The sequence below is a fragment of the Thermobia domestica genome, chromosome 13 (assembly GCF_964235325.1).
Source record: "Thermobia domestica chromosome 13, izTheDome1.hap1.1, whole genome shotgun sequence".
Classification (NCBI taxonomy): Eukaryota; Metazoa; Arthropoda; class Insecta; order Zygentoma; family Lepismatidae; genus Thermobia; species Thermobia domestica.
In genome coordinates this window covers 85,869,598-85,890,851 of record NC_137466.1, presented here as the reverse complement: position 1 = coordinate 85,890,851, position 21,254 = coordinate 85,869,598, and the positions used below count along the sequence as shown (strand labels likewise).

The following is a 21,254-nucleotide window of genomic DNA, read 5'->3' as shown; positions in this document are numbered from 1 at the left end:
CTCCTGTTTGGATAATTCGAAGTATTTACAGTGGAAAAATTTGCAATTGTTTGAGAAATTGCAAAGTGTTCGACAAATTGCAAATAGAACAATGTAATTTCAACTGGTGTTTTATTTATCTTATCCAAAAACGACCATGGGAAAGAGAAATTTTGTTGATATCACCTCAGCTGGACTCCCTCCCGTTATAGAGAAACCGGCAGAAGATGGTTGGTACGCATCTCTCCACCTCCTCAATAACCTGGAAGTGTCCACCCCTTCTGTAGAAATGCCAATGACCCTGTCCTCCACTAGCAAATGACTTGCAAGAACGAGATATTTGTGCAATTCTTTTAACTGAACTAAAACAGTGACAAAAAAAGTAAGCAGATTCGTTTGTAATCTATTGGCGTGCATTATGCACAATGTCAAATCGCGGCGCCTATTCTAAATTCTTACAAAAATGTGGTGCTTTATAGGTAAGGTGCATTGCATGTTAATTAGTTTTTCATATACAATACAGTTATTTTTTTCCCTTGATTTTACTTTAAAATCAGAGTTTTTGGTTAATTCGAATTTTGGATAATTCGAATTTTTTTCTTGTCCCCTTGGACTTCGAATTAAAGAGACTCCACTGTATATATATATATGTATATATATATATATATATATATATATATATATATATATATATATATATATAATATATATATATATATATATATATATATATATATATATTCCTTGAGTTCTTCTCACAAACAACCTGATATAGGGTGAGAAAAACAAAGAAACAAGAATTACACGAAAAATTGATACATTAAAATCTGTATAAACATATCCTTACCTCAGATTTCTCAACTTCTTTGGTATTCTTATTAGTATTTCTTTAAAAGTCATTTCAAAAATAATACATATTCTCCATATTCAACAAACCAGTATCGCGTGAAAAGCGTCATTAGAAGTCGATATTCAATATTGTGAAAATGTAAGTTAAAAAGTTTGGATAAAGTCTGATACACGCTAATTTTTGATATATTTCAGTACATATATTAAAGAATGCAGTATTTGGCACTTCTTACATGAGTACACTTTTATCACACAGTAATTTCAAACTTAGTGATGCCAAACCTACACATGTTATTAGCTGAGATGTTTCATAACAAATGTTGAAGAATGGTGTCTTTAGCAGATCCAGGCCGTCAATAGCGTTCTACTGCCAAATTTTAAGACGTCTAAGGAGAAAATTCGGCAAAAGCGACCGGAGCTGTGGCGCACGAAAAAGTGGTTGCTCCACGAGGAAAATGCATTCTGTCACCGTGCCCTCCTTACACGTAAGTCTCTCACCAGAAACAAGATGATCGCACTTTCGCACCCACTCTACTCGCCAGATTTTGCTTCTGCGGACTTCACCATCTTCCCAAAGCTGAAGATCCAGCTCAAAGGTCGCCGTTTGAAGACAACTGAAGAGATTCAGCTCACAGGAGTGGACTGGATATACTAGGGTCTAGGCCGCGGTTACCAAGGAGGGCCTACAGACTAGAACACCAATTTCTAAAATAGCGTACAATGAACATCTGCGATGGAAATTTGATGTCATAGCAAGTTTTAATCAAACAGCCAAGCACAGATTTCAAGGAACATTAACTCTCAAGAGAATATTTTATAATTATACCATATAGTACTTGAAACACTAAGAAAATAATAGCCAATAGCTTTTTACTGTGGAATGAACAGGACAGCTTATTGAAAATTGAAATACTAAACAACTGATAATGACTTTTGACTGTGGAATGAACACAACAGTTTTACTGAAAATGGAAAACAGTGCTGAAACTCTAAACACCTAATAATTTTAAAAAGTTAAGATTCTTTTCAGTTCAGATGATGAATTGCAGAGTTTCTGAATAACTTCGTCCACGGACACTAAATTTAATATGTCTCTTTTCATACCCATTAGTAAATATGTGTCCAAAATATCTTCAGACAAACTAGCTCTGAGATTTATTTTTACCAAGCACTCTGAGATTTATTTTTTTAACTTTGGGAAGCACTTTTCACGTCTCTTGTGTGCATGGTAAAGACAACACATGTTTGTATACATTATTAAAACAACTAGACTGGCATAGAAATTGGTACAATTTTTTTTCCTGCACATGACAAAATTTTTTACATAAGATGTTTGCACCATCATTATCACTCTTGCCGTGAATCCCGTCCAAAGATGTTCTGTCTTGCATAGCAGGCTCAGATGCATAATCATCATCATCTTCTTCTTCTTCTTCTACGGATTCAGAAGCATCATTCTCTTCAGGATCATCAAAAAGCAGACCGTTTTGTGACAGTGTCATACACAATATAAAACTGCTGAGGCTCTTTGCATATTTCCTCCTGTTTTAAATTTAGTTTTTTCGCAAGAACTCTGAAAGCTGCTGCAGACACAAAATTCTTCTTGATTTCCGAAAAGTGTTTGGGATCCCGCATTTGAAGTTCAGACAGTAAATATTTTGGCTGCTGAAATCTATCACTGACGTACGTAGCAGCTGTATTCAGAATTTCGTTGAAGTTATTATTATTATTACACTAGTTAACAAAGGTTTTGTTACATAAAAGGAAATACCTGTTCTTAAAGGAACTTTTTGCGCTGAATTCGAATATGCACTCGGTTTTTCTCCATCACGTACGATTTTCCCGTAACAGAGGGATTTTCGGGAAAATACCTCAAAATTTCCCTTTTCGTTTATTTTACACCCCAAGATCTTGTCCCCTTGCATATACTAACATAGAAATTATACCTAAGTATACTTTGATTCATATTTAACAAACCCTCCAAGTTTCGTAATAATCGCTTTATTCTTTCTAGAGAAATAAATATGTTTGTATGTATACTGTGTGTACTGTTTATTGCACCTTATAGTAATGCTTTCAGATCTCTTAAGTTGAGGTAAAACGTTTTGCTTTATTACCACAAACACATATATAAAATATAATACAATATAATTTACAAGTGTGACAATTTATAATAAACAATAATACAAATGTACCAAAAGGTCATGAAAAGACAATCAAAACTATCACAATATATGAAACTTCCATTGGGTTACAAAAACGTACACTACTTCCTTCTTTTGTAAGAAATGTTGCATTCTCTAACAAGACCCCAACAATAGTCCCCCATCATTGAAGGATCCCATCGTCCCTGGTACCTTTTCTCCATTGCCATTATATCTTGGTGGAATCTTTCTCCCTGTTCGTCGCTGAGAGCACCTAGGTTAGCAGGAAAGAAGCTGAGGTGGGAGTGCAAAAAGTGGATTTTTAAAGACATCCTACAACCCAACTCTTTGTATTTCTGTATCATGTCGTGTACGATTTATGCGTAACTCTCAGCTTTGTTATTGCCCAGAAAGTTGCGCACAACACACTTAAATGCTGTCCAGGCAGCTAGCTCAGCACTGTTTAACTTGCTGTCAAAGCTATCATCAAGCATTAATTTCCTAATTTGGGGACCAATAAACACTCCCGCTGAAATCTTAGCATCACTCAGGTTAGGGAACTTATCTCGCAAATACTTGAAACCTTCACCAGATGTGTCCATGGCTTTGACAAAGTTTTTCATAAGTCCTAACTTGATATGAAGTGGCGGTAGTAATATCTTATTAGGATCTACCAAAGGAGCGTATTTGACGTTGCATTCTCCAGGTACGTAATTCACTCTAGGTTCCCATTCCTTCACTTCATAATGTTTGTCATCAGCTCGGCTATCCCATAAACATAAAAAACATTGGTACTTCGTGTAACCGCACTGCAGTCCTAATAAAATACCAACTACCTTGAGATCACAACATATTTGCCAACAATGGTCCTTGTAATTTATAAGATTTAGCAAAGTTGACATGGTGTCATAGGATTCCTTAATCTTCACTGAGTGCGCAAGTGGTATAGAAGGTTTTTTATTTCCATTATGTAAAAGGACAGCTTTAAGGCTGACCTTTGACGCGTCGATAAATAACCTCCATTCTTCTGGAACGTAAGGAATTCCTAGCTCCGCCATCAACCCATTTATATCCGTACATACGCACACATTATCTTGCATTGAGAAATAGCTTGAAAATTGAACATGCCTTTTCCTGTACACTGATATGTTCGTTTCTGCATCCAATAAGTTCCACTGCTGGAGCCTTGATCCCAGAAGTTCCGCCTCTTGTTTTGTCAGGTGCAAATCACGGACTAGGTCATTAAGTTCACATTGCCGGATGAAATGTGGCTCGCGAACACAGTCAGGGATGAACGTTGGATCCTTGGATGTACATGTTGATGTCGATAGTTCATCAAGGTCATGATCATCATCAGAGTCTTTTGGCCATATCTCTTCCCAGTTGGTAGGGGGCTCGGGAAGTGGAAGTTCATCCCCGTGCGGAATAGGTCTAATTGCGGATTTAACGTTGGGATAACTTATTGTGTATTTGCTTTTTTAAGAATGTCCCTTAACTACTGTGAGACAAAAATAACAATCATCCAGATGGTTGGTGGGTTCTCTCCACACCATTGGTACAGCAAATTTCATGAACCTCCGTTTCCCTTTGGCCCATGCAAGTAAAGTGACGTAGCACGACGCACAAATTATGTTGGGTGCCCAAGTTTTGTCCTGATCTCCCACACGACATCCGAAATATATATAATATGCTAGTTTCACCGATGGCATAATGGATCTACACTGTCCTTTAACTACAAACTGGCCACACACATAACAAAAACTATTTGGTGAGTTAACACACGAACGCCGTCCTCTTGACGCCATTGTACTGATCACAAACTAAACTTCTGGTCTTAGTTGGGTATAATGCCGTTAAGATCAAACATGAAAGCACTCTTAGCAGCAAAGACAACTTTGAAAGTGAAGTAGTGTTAAACCACACGTCAATATAAAAATGTACAAAACTCCCTCACCAGGTGTCAAGAACACAAGAAAGAAAGAAATGCGCGGGGGGAGGGGGGAAACGATACCGTAGTGGAAAATTCAGACTGCATTAGTTCATTGTTGTCAACAATGAGCCTGTATTCCATTCTTTCTTTTGCATTCTGTTACATTTGATAACAAATATTGATAACCATTTCATGAACAAAACGAAAAAACTTGGAGAATTGTATATATATGTATTAAGATATACATATACTGTACGTTTAAAAAATATATACGTTGGAAGTACATTCTATTTTTATACACGTTTCTAATTTACAGAGAGCAATACAAATGTGTTGTTGACTATTGTAAATATTCATTTTTATGTCTGTGTTTGTAGTAATAAAGCAAATCGTTTTTACCCCAACTCAGGAGATCTGAAAGCATTACTATCAGGTGCAATAAACAGTGCACACAGTATACATACAAATATATTTATTTCTCTAGAAAGAACAAAGCGATTTTTACGAAACTTTTAGGGTTTATTAAATATAAATCAAGGTATACTTAGGTATAATTTCTATGTTACTATATGTAAGGGGACAGGAGCTAGGGGAATAAAATATCTGAAAAAGGGAAATTTTTGAGGGAATTTCCCGAAAATCCCTCTGTTACGGGAAAACTGTACGTGATGGAGAGAAACCGAGTGCATATTCGAATTCAGCGCAAAAAGTTCCTTTAAGATCAGGTGATTTTTCTCATGTAACAAACAAAAAGTTTAAATTTGTTAACTAGTGATTATTATTATTATTATTATTATTATTAATAATAATAATAATAATAATAATAAATATTCACTTACATTTAAGTTCTTTCCCAGTTTATCTGCGGCAAGCTCTCCTGGTATTTTCTTCTTTGAGATTCTTCTGGGCGGAAGATTTTCTTCCATTTTTATCTCTATACTAGATTGCGCAAGCTGTTGATTTATCTTCTCAAAAAATTTTTGTATTTTCGTAAAGCATTAAACAGACATCTTCTTTAGCCTCTATTTTCTTCTGAAGCTGCTGCTGCAAATTGTCTTCAAGTCTCCAGGCCATAAGATAGTCCAATAGGTATTTTGAAACAGGCTCCGTTTCTGTAAACAAGTCCTAATACACAGAGCACATCATTACAGTGTTAAATTCTGACCATTTATTCAGCAAAATCTCAGCTTAAAATTCTGATTTCGCATCAAAGCATGTCTTGTACATCATTGAGGAACAATAAAAATGTAAGAAATCTTGATGACGATGGGCAATCCTCCTCGTCTTAACATCCTGTTTCGTACTGAACTCGTTGTTGATTATCGCATTCAGTGCCTTGTTTTTGCTCCACCATCGTGTTGCACCAACTTTTTGAAGTCTTCGTAGTCTGTCATGTCCCTTGTGGCTTGCATCAGTTACTTTTTTTTCAGGCATCCATTCTTTTGTAGGATTCAGACAGGAACACAACACTGCACAATGGATCAGAAGACCTAAAAAGTCACGCATAACCTAAATTTTCAAATGAATGTTTTGTGATAAGTAACACTGTCATAGTTTGGCAAAACCCCAATGCTTAAAATGCAGTATTAATTTCCCTTGTAGCTTTACAGATGTTCTGTCTGTATGTATTGAAAGTGAAGCTTTTCTGAGTGTATGACGTGAAGAATGTGATTCTCATAAGTAAAATCATGTGTCATATTCAGTAGCTAATAAAAACAAAGTGACAAAAAGAATTCAGGCGATTTTTGGATATAGTATCAATATGGGTTATTACTGAGTGTTGCAATTATTATTACATACACTAATTATGACATTGCAAATGTGCAGAATGAATATTAGGTGATGTAAATGAAACTGTGTAAGTTCTTGTAATCAATATCAGTAGTTACAATATTTGCCTTTCAAAAAATGTACCACGATGTACACTTGAAATACAAGCATTGTTGAAGTCTACAATATGTAAGGTGTAACATGTAAAAACTATAGCTGCCCATGTGTGCCCCTATACATATGACACTGAAAAATGTATCATGAGATGATGCATGTTAAAATGATTGTTTTTGCAAGAAGTCAGCAACACTATAAAGACAAGTCTTACACGTTTACAAACGATATGATGATGATAAATATATAAATAACGTGATGGTAATGCACTGTGTAAAGATAATATGACTTGTAACTTTGGAATTAATTTTGTTTCTTATCTTTACACCTGGAATATAAGCCAACATATAGAGACCTGTTCAACATACTCTTTGAGAAAGCCAGTCATTCTCTGTCTCCTAAGACAAAGTACCTTGAAAGTCGTGTGATGGAAGTACTAGGCATAGGAAAAGAAGGAATTAAGGATAATACAGTATTTCATCTACAATAAGGTTGCTTTTCTCAAAGGTGTTTCAGAAATGGGAGGCGAGCAACAGGATGAAAAATTGGTTTTTACACACAAATCAACAGTAGCTCAAGAAGATCATATTTCCTGACCACAGTGCACGAAAACCATCACCAAGTATAGGTTCTCCACAAAACAATTTAATGTAGTGACAGAAAGTACGAAACGGAAAAGAACTGCTGAATTGAGAAACCAAGCAAGTGCATCAGCACTAAACAGCAGGTAAACAAAAATTCACAATCAGAAAGGAAATCATACGTGCAAAATTCAAAACTAAAAGCTTGATGGAAGTGGGACATCTAAAATGGCAATACTGTATGGATTTTTCCCAGATCAAAGTCTATCAGCAGCAATTACTGGGATTGACGAGGTACTTATTGAGAGCCTTGGTGTTGTGCTGGGAGTTATTTCTTGCGGATTTGACATAAATGTTCCTGCATTCGATGAGTATGCTCTTCAGACTGCCAAGATGTTCGTCGAAAAGTATCCGTGGTACAACATGCCTGCGTCTGTGTATAACTGTATTAGGTTCAAGTCCCTGTGAAGGAACAGCCATTTTTTACCCTCACAGGGACTTCAAAAGTTAAAATTTCTTAAATAACATTCGATGAGTTGGACTATATGGTTACATGTGCATAAAATTTTGTTTCATGGACTCATGGACCTTCTATAATTTCTGCTGCATTACTTCTCATTGGACAATTAAGCGAAGAAGCTCAGGAAGAACGAAATAAAGACGTGCGTCGAATCAGGCAGCATCATTACAGAAAATTTTCACGATATGCTACAAATGAAGATCTGCTTTTAAACTTACTTACTACATAGGACCCTGTTATTTTCTCAATGAGAACTCTGTAAAGCAAGAGAAACAACTTTCAACACCAATGTTGATGGAACCTTACTGATGGAGCCTTCTCACATTACAGCAGCAGAAGACAGCGACAGCTCTGTTAGTGACAGTGAAAACATTAGTGGCTGAAACAGGTCTGAAACCAGCCTCAGAGGTTTGGGGGGCCATGAATATGTTGGGGGGGGGACAAGTCATTAAAAATTATCCTATAAATTGTTTTTGTATTAATAATAACATTTTGTATTGAGGTCTGGAGGGGCCACGAAAAATTTAGAGGGCAGGCCCCCTAGCCCCCCTCTGGTTGCAGGCCTGGGCTGAAATAACACCCATTGATAGTGAGAACATGGTGATACCGTACGTGTGATTAACTTGTGATAATTGTATATGCTACGTACAGTCTATCTTAGATTTATACTGTAGAATTGCATAACCACATTTTTCCTGCATAACACATGTTTGTGTGATGTCTGACTACATAAAGCGTAGGTTTCGAACATTATTAAAGTTATATCTTCATAATATATTTTATGTACCACTTGAATGCACTGATCTATTTGTCTTGTAGTACTGATTCATATATCGTCATATCACATATTTTAGCACCACCTCGTACGACTTTCTGCATGTTAAAATGCCAGATTTTCAGTAAATCAATTTAATTCACTATGTTTCTTCATTTTCTCTCATTTTTGACCATATAAAATAAATCACAATCTTAGACAATTAGTACATTATTTGTGCGCACAAAATTGCCAATTTCAGCCCACTATGCAATGGTTTGAACCTCACCAAATAAGTTTGCAGCTTCAGGGATCTGCTCAGTCGAATTTGTCATAACCAAATTAAGAGCATGAGCAATGCAGTGGGTGTAAATGATTTCAGGATTATTATTTTCCAGTAATGTTTTAACTCCTTTGTAGCACGCTCACTCAAGTTTAACAGTTCCATCAAAAGAGCAGCTTACAATAACAGACATCAAAACATTGTTGGCAGAAAGTACTCTTTTGATTTCATTATGAGTTGGTTATGTGTTTACGACAACTGCTAACAGCCTCTCAAATACTTAACCGTTTATAACGTAGCGAATTACTATAGTCAGCTGATTGAGCATTGAAACATCTTGGATAGAATCAACCATTATGTTGAAAATGTCCGCTTTCTTGACCTCTTCCACTATTTTCTTCTACAATAACTGTCCAATAATACGGATTAGTTTATTTGTAAACGTTTTTGATAGAAAAGTCATTAGCAATCCTCTTCCCTGTCCTTTCAGATTTCCACGACGTTGCTGAAATTCCTTGCGCTGTTTACTGAGAGATATAACTTCCTCAACATCTTCTTTCAGTACAGCATCATATTCAACCACTAATAAAAATAATTCCAGGAGGTTCCCGTGGTTGATATTTCTGTCATCCAGTTTATAGGCAGATTCAATGTTCTCTGTTCCCCCTATAAGCTAAATGTGTCTTCCAATGAACAAAATAACATGATATAACCGTTTAATCACATCTCGCTTCTTATCTACTTGCTTTTGATGCAGATTTCTTGCATTAATATCACAGAGATTTTTTTTTTTTTGGTTCCAGCGGCTTTAGCTGCCTCCATAGCCTGAACGTGGAACAAAGAATTTTCATGGCGTTTTGCATCTTTGTACATATTTTTCACATTCACTCTATATCCTGTGACAAGCCGACTACTTGGATTGGCAGTCCATATTTCCTCTAACGACTTCAGGTTGAGCAGTACAATAACTTGTTTGCAGCACAAAATGATATCCATTTTCGTTTAACCTTTTCACCATTTGGTAGTTCTTGGTAATACACTTCCTAAGTATCAAATGGCAGTTCGGTTTCATCGCTCCTCGTCTGAATCGGGTGGTGCTTCAAAAATACGATCTTCATAACAGTATCTCGTTCACGAGGTGATATGAAGGACAAATTTGTGTCTGTTCCTTGCACTTATCGATCACGTACTTTTTCACCAAGCGTTCCCTTTGTTTGGTCATCACTGGAATCATCCGACTGGATTTTTTTTTTTTTTTGTTTCCTCAATAACGGAAGCAGTGTCATCGGTTTTTTGGGAGTTGCTGCTTATTTCACAATCTTCATCAATGTAAGAGATGGTATCTTTGTTAGTAGATTACTGATAGTTAGAAGGCTCCCTTTCTTCAGCTGAAAGGTTAAAAAAAGTTGACATGTACTGATGCAATAGTGCAAATAAAGCAAAATAAAAATTCGCCTAAAATATCGATTATTATGGCGTATTCCATTCAAAGCTACAGAGTTCCGAAATTTGGTGATGACATCATACTGTACCTGCAAATATTTCTACATATTCTTGTGCAGGAAATTGGAATAAAATAGCATCTTCTCGAATTCTGAAAATGAGATCAAAATTTTAGTAGAAAGAGAAGTTGTTGCCCCCGTTCTCAGCGAATCATTCCAAAAATAAAGCATGTTTTCTGTTCTAAGTGAACATGATATTTGGACTAGGTAAAAGTAAATACATTTTTAAAAAAGCGTTGTTTTTTCATTTTTGAGATATCAAATATAGACCTACAAGATGTGTTAACATCCATAAAGGACCAATCAGCCTGTGGTTAAATATGGACCCAGGCCCAGCTACAAACTAGGCCTCAGTCTTGAATGATGAAAAGGCCCCAACTGCCCAATATAATGAAAGACTGCTCAATACAATGAAAAAGGTTCCAGGGTACCAACCTCCCAACATAATGAAAAAGGGTTCAGGGCCTCGACTGCTCAATGTAATGAAAGAAGGGACTACTCAATATATTGAAAGAAGGGCCCAAGACCCCAGGCACGAACTAAATCATAGTTTCCAATAATAATAATAAAAAAACAGTGAAAGATGGTCCTAGCCACAAAGCCAGTAACAAAAAGGGCCCTATTGAAAAAGTTAACTTACTGATGAAAGGATAGAATAGAGGTGTGTATTGGCAGCATAATAACCAGTGATCTACCTTATTATTTAGCTTTCTTTTGTTTTAGCTTTTCTCTCTTTCTCTTTCTTTTTTATTATTTTCATTATTTTTTTTCTGAGAGGGACCAGCTCGAATAGCAGAAGGTGCTTGACATGCTTCGAAAAGAAGACTTCCAGAACCAAGAATGGAAGAAGAAAAGGTCCTGACCCACTTTTGAACCGCTTTAGGCACCAAGAACCCATGCTAAAGATAGGAACCTGTCTGGAGCGTTTTTAGAAGAACTGGTTCATTTTCCATCCCTGTCCAAATCACATTTCAGCAGAGACAAAAACACGGATGTGCTGTATAGACTGAAATAGTAGGGACCTCATTTCCTCTCCGTTACCATGGTGATCGCCATTTTGTTTTCTACACATACGTGAATTGAAGTATGAGGTGTTTGTAGTTTCGTGTGCATAAGAACAATAGCTGTGAAATTATTTAGAATGTTCAAATACTTTGAGGACGAAGAAGTTGGTGGAAAAAGGTACAACAAGAAACAACTAGTCATGAGTGGTTCTGCACATATTTTTAAACAACTGTTAAAACAGTAATTCTTCGTGCTTGGAATACTGTATGTAATATCGATACCAGTGAGTGAAAAATTTAAACTTATAGTGAATAAGGTGGATACACTTTGACAGATATTGTAAATATCAAAAGGAAAAAAAATAAACAAAAGTACGATATGAGAAAGAACATTTCCGAGGGAATGTAAACTTGCACTTATTTCATTTTAATACATGTCAATATAGGCCTATAATTTTCTCTCTATGAAACTAAATATTACTTACCTATTTGATTTTTCCATCTCCTTTTTTTCTGCTTCATTCATGGGAAGTGTAAAAAATCGCTATCGCTATAATGTTTACAAACAGGTACATAACACATAACTATTTTTGCGCTATTTCTCAGCCTTCGCTCGTGTTTGTATAGAAAATAAAATGGCGATCACCATAGCAACGAAAAGGATGTGACGTCACACTATTTCAGTCTATTGCTGTACAAGCTGACTATTTTTCAAGGTGATAGTGTTTAAACGTGTATATATATATACATAGTATTTATATAAACGTGTATATATAGCCCTATAAACGTGAAATATATACATAGTATTTCATTGTAAGCAGAACTAGTTTTAAAAGTTTTTGAAATCACCTCGTAGAAATAACGCCGGTAAAATCAGTCACTCGTATCTTGTGCGTAGATAAGATAATAAGCGTAACCAAGATAGTTCACTTCCTTAGCAAAAAGGATAGACAACTTCCTTTTAATATACACGCAACGTATAAAGAATCTTCGTTGATAGTACTAGAATGAATATCTGAGTGTTGGTCAAGCTGTACGTAAGTATAACTGAATTAACTTATAGAATATGTTACATTTGAATCCGTTTATTGTAACCAAGCATGCTACATTAAACTTTGCTCTCTACATTTTCATATTCATAACTCTTCCTAATATTTTAAATTTACAATATCTGTTACATAATGCAGTATATATATATATATATATATATATATATATATATATATATATATATGTACTCTTACTACGTCCTTTGTGCACAACAGCCTCACATATTTTTGAAACGGATGTTGTTCAACGCTAGGTTATTGAAAGGAGAGTGTGAAAGAATTCTAATGAGTTTCAAATAATTGTATCTGGAAATCTGTTGGGAACCTGACAACCAACTTGTGAATTGCTCTTGTGGCTGTCAGTCACGTTAGCACTGTTACGTAATGCACAAGTTTCACGAATTAATTGTATGGTGTGGGAGAGACAGGTTATATCCTTAATGTTTTGCACGTGGTTCGGATCCCATCTTATATTGTAGATCTACGTGTTGACAAGGAAGAGTTAAAACTCCAAACAAAATAAAGAAAAAGAGTTAATTTGTCACGCTAAATTTAAATTCTGCATAAAAATTTGTTCATATTGCTATACACAATACAAAAATGTCAATATAAATCTAATAAATAAATCACTCCTTGTTTTTCGTCACTAACATGTAAAAATTTACAAGGGTAACCGGATACTGATATGTATCAAAATTTAGCCTTCTTTCTCAATGACTCATACTAAAAGTTTCGCTATTTGTTAGCTTATGCTTTCTGCAATCGAACATTCCTATAAACATCTTTAGAAATATGAAGTTAATTCCTCCAATAAAAGCATTAAAGCTTTCGAAACTAATGTTTGTGCCCTGTGTGAAGAAGATTCTTTACATATTACATGTATGTCCATTTCATCGGACAATTTTCTTCTACACTTATAAATAAAATATTCGTTTACGATAGTAAAATAAAACATAATATATTAGTTCTCATCGTACTTTCTTTTCTGTATATGAGTAATATCGGAAGTTTACTAGGGATTAAAAAAAAAGAAAAATTGTAGGCAAATTAAAATGTATTATTTCACAATAGATGGAGACAAAATATTTTCTTAAATAATATGTTGATAAAAGTACAATCAAGTACAACAAGTGATTAATCAATGGGCATGTTTTTTTTTTTTTTTTAATGCGACAAGCTAACAGACACAAATTTACTTTTAAAAAAAAATTCGAATTCATATTCCGCTATTGATTTTTGCAATTGTTTATTTGTTTATACGGTATTTTAATTATGTTAAAGGAATCCCAGGCCGGTAGCCAGCCCAAAAGTGTAGGGGGGGCCCGGCTGAAGTTAGGGGACTCCGATACAACAATATTATTGTTCATCACCATATTATAGTTCATTTCCAAGCCTACCGTGAAAATTTTAGGGAGGCCTGCAAAAATTTCGGGGGGAGGCCCTTCCTAGACATCCCTGGATACGGGCCTGATCCTTACTTTACTGTGTTTTTTTTGTAAATTCAAATTAGATCTATTCAGTGGTGCTATTCTAATTTTTTTAATAACCGGTTCTCTCTCTCTCTAAAATATACAGTAGGACATCGATAATCCGAACGTGATAAATCCGAACGTGGTCCGGTCCCTAGAAGCTTTTCACATTTTGTCTGAGCGCTAGCGATAAACAAACTTGTGTGAAGTTAGTTTTTTTCCAAAAACTCATTCATATATATGTGGGAGAGACAGGTTATATATATGAATGTCCGGGCTATATATATATATATATATATATATATATATATATATATATATATATATATATATATATATATATATATATATATATATATATATATATATATATATATGTGTGTGTGTGTGTGTGTGTGTGTGTGTGTCTTAGAGATATAGTAGACGGATAGGTAGGTAGTTAGATTTAATTCTCTTGTGATATGTAGCAACCTACATAGCATACAAATGGTGTGACGAAATTATGTTGCACTTCGAATATTTTGGAAACGAAGTATATAAGATAGATGGTTGTCAAAAAGTAATTAAATGACCTTCATCCAGCAATGGATCGACAATTGTTAATAATAGTATGTATGAGTTCATATGCTAATAGAAATACAAAAAAATATAGAAATCTTATCTGCATGGTTTATTTTCGATTGCCGAAAATCGGTTCTGCTGCGTGAAATTACCACCGCCCGCCCATTTGTTTATGATATAAATCGTTTATAAATCCTGAACAAACAAAAATTTTATGAGAACAATCGTGGTTTAATTTTCAAATTCTGGAAATGGGTTTTGCCAGGCTTAACGACATACTTTGTTTGGCTTTTTTCTTTCATGCTTGGCTTGGTGATGTGCGTGTGTGTGTATGTGTGTATGCAGGTTTATCTCGGTATAACAAACGGTTCTGCTAACTCGAAATATTTTAACAACCGGTTCGCCCGAACCGGTGCGAACCGGCTGAATAGCACCACTGGATCTAGGGCAAGAAATGATTGACTCGAAGAAAATTCTCAATTTTCTCAATACGTCTTTAGATTATTTTTAGAAGTGAATGAACGCAACTGGCTTTTATTATGGTAATACAAGGCAGAGTCGTAAGTCGTGCAATATTTTGGTACACAATATAGCTATATTTATTACGGTATAATGAAAGTAGTTTAACATTCCAAGTATAGCCCCTTGTATTGGACTGTCTGCAGACGCCTTCCTCCAGTTCCTCGATTTCATGTTTATCTCACTTTTGTCCTTTAGACGCAAAGCAATCAGTTACTGCTGTTTCTACCTCCTGCTGGTTGACGAAGAATCGTGATTTCAGAAAGTGCTCGATGTACCGAAAGAGATAGTAATCCCAAGGTGCACAGACACCACTATATACTCAGAAGTTCAGTTCGATGCTATCAAATCCCTGAATTTTTCGTTATAATTTACGGGCAGAATGTGGTTTAACGTTATTCTGTTGCAGCAGGGCGCGAGTTCGGTTCATTAATGCAGGATATTTTTGGCGTTGTGTAGCATACATCCATCCCAACTGTTTGGAATAAAGGTTGGCATTAGGAACAAACTTGGAGTGGGTTACCCTTATGTTGTTCCACCACATAGATAGCATGACATCATGCTCGAAAAGATCGTGTTGACGACCGGTTCTGAAAGTTTGTCCTTGCTAAATCACTGTTTCTCCACATTTGGATTTCGAAAAAACACCTAATTTTTGTCGCATTTGACAATCCGCGGAATTTGCAGCAGTAATCTGTACACATCTACTCTCCTCTATGGCTGAGATGAGGTAAACTCATGTGGCACAATGCGGCAGCATCTAACAGCTTCCCTGAATTTGTGAATGCGACGCACTACAGGGAATTAGGATATGCCCAGTCGTGTGCTGGTGGCTAGGTGTTACTCAATGGTGGGTCATATGATCTCAAAATTTCTTACTCTGTGGCGGCCGGAACTTAGATCCGGCTGATCTGCGATATTTTTACAACCTACACAAAATTTTTGGAACCAACGAGTTGCTGTGCCATAGTTAATTGCACCTTCCCCTTTCCCATGACAAATGATTTGGGTTTCTGCCACAGCGTTATTAGTTCGAGCTCATACAGTAACAGTTCACTTATCAGACGTTGTTAAGCACTCATCGTCACTGCCACACTACCCTTTGGACCAGTTTTACCTGGTACTTACGGTCCATCACGACCTCTTTGACTTATTGAATTTTTGACTTATGACTTACCTTTGTATATGACTTGCTCCCTAACATAAAATTAAAAAAAAAAATGTCCTTGTTTTGATTTTAATAGCACATTTGACACAATACTGTCTGACAGCCTAGACCAACTTGTGAACCTCAAAACCATTTCTACTTCTATCAGAAAAAAATGTACAATATCTTAAGCAACGGACAATACCGCATGAAAATTCGAAACCAATTTATCTTACGCGAGTAACACCTGATAACTTAATTCGGAGCAGCAAGCGTAGCCTACCTTCTTTATCATTCATCTATACAGGGTATTTCAAAACAACACTGACAACGTTTGGGAGGTGATTCCTGACACCAAGATAAGACGAAAAGTATAGACCAACCTGGGTGCACAAATCATTCCTTTCGGAGTTATAGGCTGCCGAAAACACGAAGAAAAAAAAAATGAACTTTAAAGGTCCATAGCTCCAAAACTATGGGACCTACCGTGATCGAGTCAAGACTTCACTTAGGAACTAGTATTTGCGTTATCCATGTTTCAGAATCTTAAGGTACTCACGCAACAATTTTATAGAGGCAGTTTGGCTACGGGCATATAATTTAAAGTACTCACACATTTCTACTATTCTGTGAGTTTGTGGAATTTATACAAAATAAATAAAATAAAATAAAGTGTCCTCCCCGAAAAAAAAATCCTCATTATACATTTCACGAAAACAGACATAAGGCTCGCGCCTACATTCTCCACTACCTTTCTCAACACTGAAGAAAAAAAGAAGAAAAATAGTGAATCCCTTAGTTGACCAAACCGGTTGAAGCATGTCAAAATGAAGATACCGCAGGACTTCATGAATGAAATGCAATTTTTATAGGATTGTTTTTAAATATCACTAGCTCATTCCTTATTTGATATGGAGTCATGAAACAAGAAATATAATATGCAAAGTGGTGTGTCTTTTGTCATAACTCAATTTTGGTGTTGTTTGCCACGGAATTTACATTGCGCATTTATTAGATCTCGTTATCGTAAAGATTGAAACATACTTCACGTAACAGCTAAGGATTCCCAGCAGGCGCGCGCACAGCAGAAATTTTTGATGGTAGGGGTCCAAAGTTTTTTTCTGGGGGAGGAAATCCAATACTAGAAGACACTACATCTATGTAGTATCGAACCGGTGTTATTCTACACCCGAAAAGGTGACAAGTAATTGTTAATTACTGCCACCTACATTGAGAAAAATCCGTTCTCCGGACAGCGATATATTGTACAAATATACGGAATCCTCTTGCTTACTGCAGAAATCAGTACGGAGCATAAGTTATCCGTATGATGCATAGGCACTGCCTTAGATATTACATCATGCCGTTCCAGGATGTCTTATATCTAAGTCTTCCTTATATTACATACATATATGTATGTTACCTTCGTCAGCTATATGTTATATACGTCCATTTGTGTGTGAGATCCTGACTGCCTATATTGTTTTATACGGAAAGTACGAAGAGATGGAACAAGTACACAGAAAGTATTATAAAACATGCGTTTTCAGTTATACGTTTGCTGTACGTTAAGTCCAAAAACTACAGGATTTACAAGTGTAACATACGATTTGACATACGTTACATACATTTTTTTTCTCAGCGTACATTCTCAATGAAAATGATTATTCTTATAAGAAAAGGAATAGTACATATGAGGTGTTAATATTAAATCTTTATTCTACATCAATCATTTCTCTGTTAAATATAGTTATGCTAAAAACTCTACAAATGTTAGTTAAATTACGATGTTTCCGGGGGGGAGCCGGTTCGGACCCAGTGGACTCCTCGCGTGAGTGCGTCCCTGGTTGCCAGTCACCTCTATTTTTCATTCCCTGTTAATAAGTGATAAGCGTTCCTGTCTTCGGGACGAAACAGGTCTCATATAGTCTCACCGGTGAAAAAGGACTTTAAACTCCAAACAGGGGCGGATCCAGGGGGCAATCGCCCCCCCAGAAGAGGAAACTTTCTTATTATATATATATATATATATATATATATATATATATATATATATATATATATATATATATATATATATATATATATATATAAAAGCCATCCCAGAGTTTGAAGCTCTTAAAAGTAGCTCTAAGTAGCAGTATGACAACCCACTGCCCCCCTCCCCCAGGACTCGGTCCTGGATCCGCCCCTGGAAACAAACAAAACATTCCTAATTTCACAACTGCAGAAATTAGAATAATTTTCTCTTCTAACGCAGTTCTTAATATTACCACCTGTTATATAAAAGTAACCAAGACGGTTCTGTTGCTTTTTGTGGAGGTCTGCGTTCAATTAGCACTCACACCGTAAGTTGAATGCGAACGGAAGTAAGGCGAAGGTCAGTTGTTGGTGTGGGTATATCCAACATACTACCTAATTGTCGCAATTCAGTTACACCGTGAACTTGCGTGAGGACAGACTGAGCATGGGACCTTCACAGAAAGTCATAAGGTCCGTTACACAGTCACGCGGAGTCCCGCGTGGCAAGATTGTTCTATTGTTTCTTATGGGTGCATACATAGTCACGCGGAGCAGCCTCCGCGTGGTCCTATCCGCGCTCCGTCCTCCGCGAGGCGGATAGGGCCATTGAGCAAATGGGTGCTTACATAGTCAAGCGGAACTCCGCGCGTGGAGCAGCCACTTCCCTTTAAAATGTAAATAGCAAGGTGCATAGTAGCAAAATCAAAGTGTAGATTAATCCAGAAAGACTTATTATAGAAGTTGAATTAAGACTATGTTTATGGGATCCCGCTTGCGTAGAATACAAAACTCGTGATATTCGCAATTTTTCCAATTAATTCCTCGAACAACCGGACTGACATGCGAAAATAATTGAAGAACTTTTTCTAATCTTCTCGCAAACTTACATAAAGAGTCACAAAAGCTCCTTTCAAACTTATTTGAGTAACTAAGGGGTGACTTTGGAACCGCTTATTTTTCTGTGTTCTTCGTTTTCTTTCCTTACAGAGATAATAAGAATCAACTATTGTCGTTTCGATCTTACTCATGTTGACTCGCAACACTGACTGAGGAGAATTGTGTATGTAATCACGTGACGCGGAGCGCGTAGCTACGGATGACTGTGTAAGCACACACGCGGAGGGCGGAAGACGGAATGCGGAGCTCCGCTTGACTGTGTAACGGGCCTAAGGGTGTATGCTGTACTAGTTCCAACTATGGTCATACGCCGCTGTAGCGCGACGGAAGATATGCCAGAAATTTGGTGAGGTTATCGTGACTATGTGGACGGTGCAGCGGTGGTTTAACAAGTTTAAGGACAGTGACGAAACACTCGAAGACGCACCATGTGCCAGAAGACCAACACATGTACAAAATGAAGATCTTCAGGCAGCAATTGAGGCGAACAGTGGCCAGATATGTGAGGAACTGGGACTACAATTCAGTGTGAGTGGAGAAATCATTCGGCAGCACCTCCATCAACTTGGGAAGCACTACAAGTTAGGTCGATGGATGATTTGACTCCGGGCCAGAAGGCAACGCGAGTAGACACTTGTGTTTCTTTGCTTTGTCGTCTGAGGAAGAAGCCATCTCTGGACAGAGTGTTGACATGTGATGAGAAGTGGTTGATGTACGAAGCTCTACGGCACCGTTATCATTGATTAGCATCCCATGAACCCGCATTCCGTCTTCCGCCCTCCGCGTGTGTGCTTACACAGTCATCCGGTTCCAAAACAACTGTAACCAGCACTGCACCAGAAGAAGGTCCTCCTGTGTGTTTGGTGAATTGTTCGCGAGATCGTGGACCGGCAACTGCTACCAGCTGATCAGAGCATCAATGCAACTGTGTACTGTCAGCAGTTGAGCCGTGTTCAAGAAAAACTCAAAACTCTGGAGTCAGAACTTCTGAATCGCAAATGGGTCCTCTTGCTAGAGGATAACGCTAAGCCCTACGTGGCAAGGATGACCCGGGACACTATTCTACGCCTTAGTTGGGAAAAACTATTGCATCAGTCATATTTCCCGGACTTTGCACCGCTATTACCACCTGTTCCATTCCTTGGACAATCATCTTAGAGGATGCCAGTTGAAATCCCTAGTAGAGATGCAAAATGCACTTGATACCTTCTTCGCTTCACGGCCCACCAAGTTCTACCGCGATGGAATCCATGGCCTTCCAGAACGTTGGCAGAAGGTCGTCAATGCTGATGGGGACTATTTTTGATCTTCCAGGTACATCTTAGGCATATTGATTAATCTTAGGCATATTCAAGGGTGGTGAGTGAAAAAGCAACAGTTATTTTCTTGGTTACCTTTATATATTTCCGTTGTGCTGTGCGACTTGTGAACCAGGTTTTATGTAGTTAAGATACATATAATAATTCTGGTTGTCGCAAGGATAGGAACAATTACAAAATATTAATTGTAACAACTGTACTCATATTAAAGTACGAAGCTTAAAGCTAATATAATGTAGCCATTCTACTAATTCTAAGTTGTTCTAATCAGGCCGGTAGCCAGCCCCAAAATATAGGGGTAAAAGTTAGGGAGGCGATCCAACCATTTCATTTGCAAGCCTGCTGTTAAAATTTTAGGGGGGGGGGCAGTGAAAATTTAGGGGGCCGGTCCCCTAGATCCCCTTGGATACGGACCTGGTTCTAATATATTCTAAAGGAATTTCTAACACTTGGATATATTTCGAATTGTGTTTTTCATACTACTGTAATTTGTAAACGCTGAATACAATGGAACCGTTTTGTAATATATCCGTTTATGAAATTACGAGAAAAATGACCTCAAAGTTGGCTCTGTGCGCTGCCCTTATGACAATGATAGAGGTTCCGGATTTCGGCTTTTTGAGCTATTTTTTAGACTTTCAGTCAAGCAGCTACTGCATCGTCACTATTTATCCTAGGATCATAGTTCATACCTCATTCTCTTCAGAACAGAGCTGGCTTTCAAATGGTATCACTTGCATGCTCATTAGGGTGGAGCGAAAAATTTTTTTTTCGAAATGCGAATTTGGATAGGGGGCAAAAGTTGCATCATATCATAATATTTTATCATAGAATATTTCAG

The 21,254-nt window shown here is 36.9% G+C and overlaps 1 protein-coding gene across 2 annotated transcripts in view; it reads left to right on the top strand.

Annotated features, from left to right (window-relative positions):
• The window catches only part of LOC145668287 (alpha-mannosidase 2-like), a 171,786-nt gene that overhangs the window by 6,043 nt on the left and 144,489 nt on the right, over positions 1-21,254 (top strand). The window contains exon 1 of one of the 2 annotated variants that reach the window (XM_081736011.1): positions 12,336-12,467. The exons of the other annotated variant lie outside the window; for it this stretch is intronic. The gene's annotated coding sequence lies outside the window, so the exon portion shown is untranslated. Of the gene's footprint in view, positions 1-12,335; positions 12,468-21,254 lie in introns of those variants that run through there. 2 annotated transcript variants of the gene reach the window in all.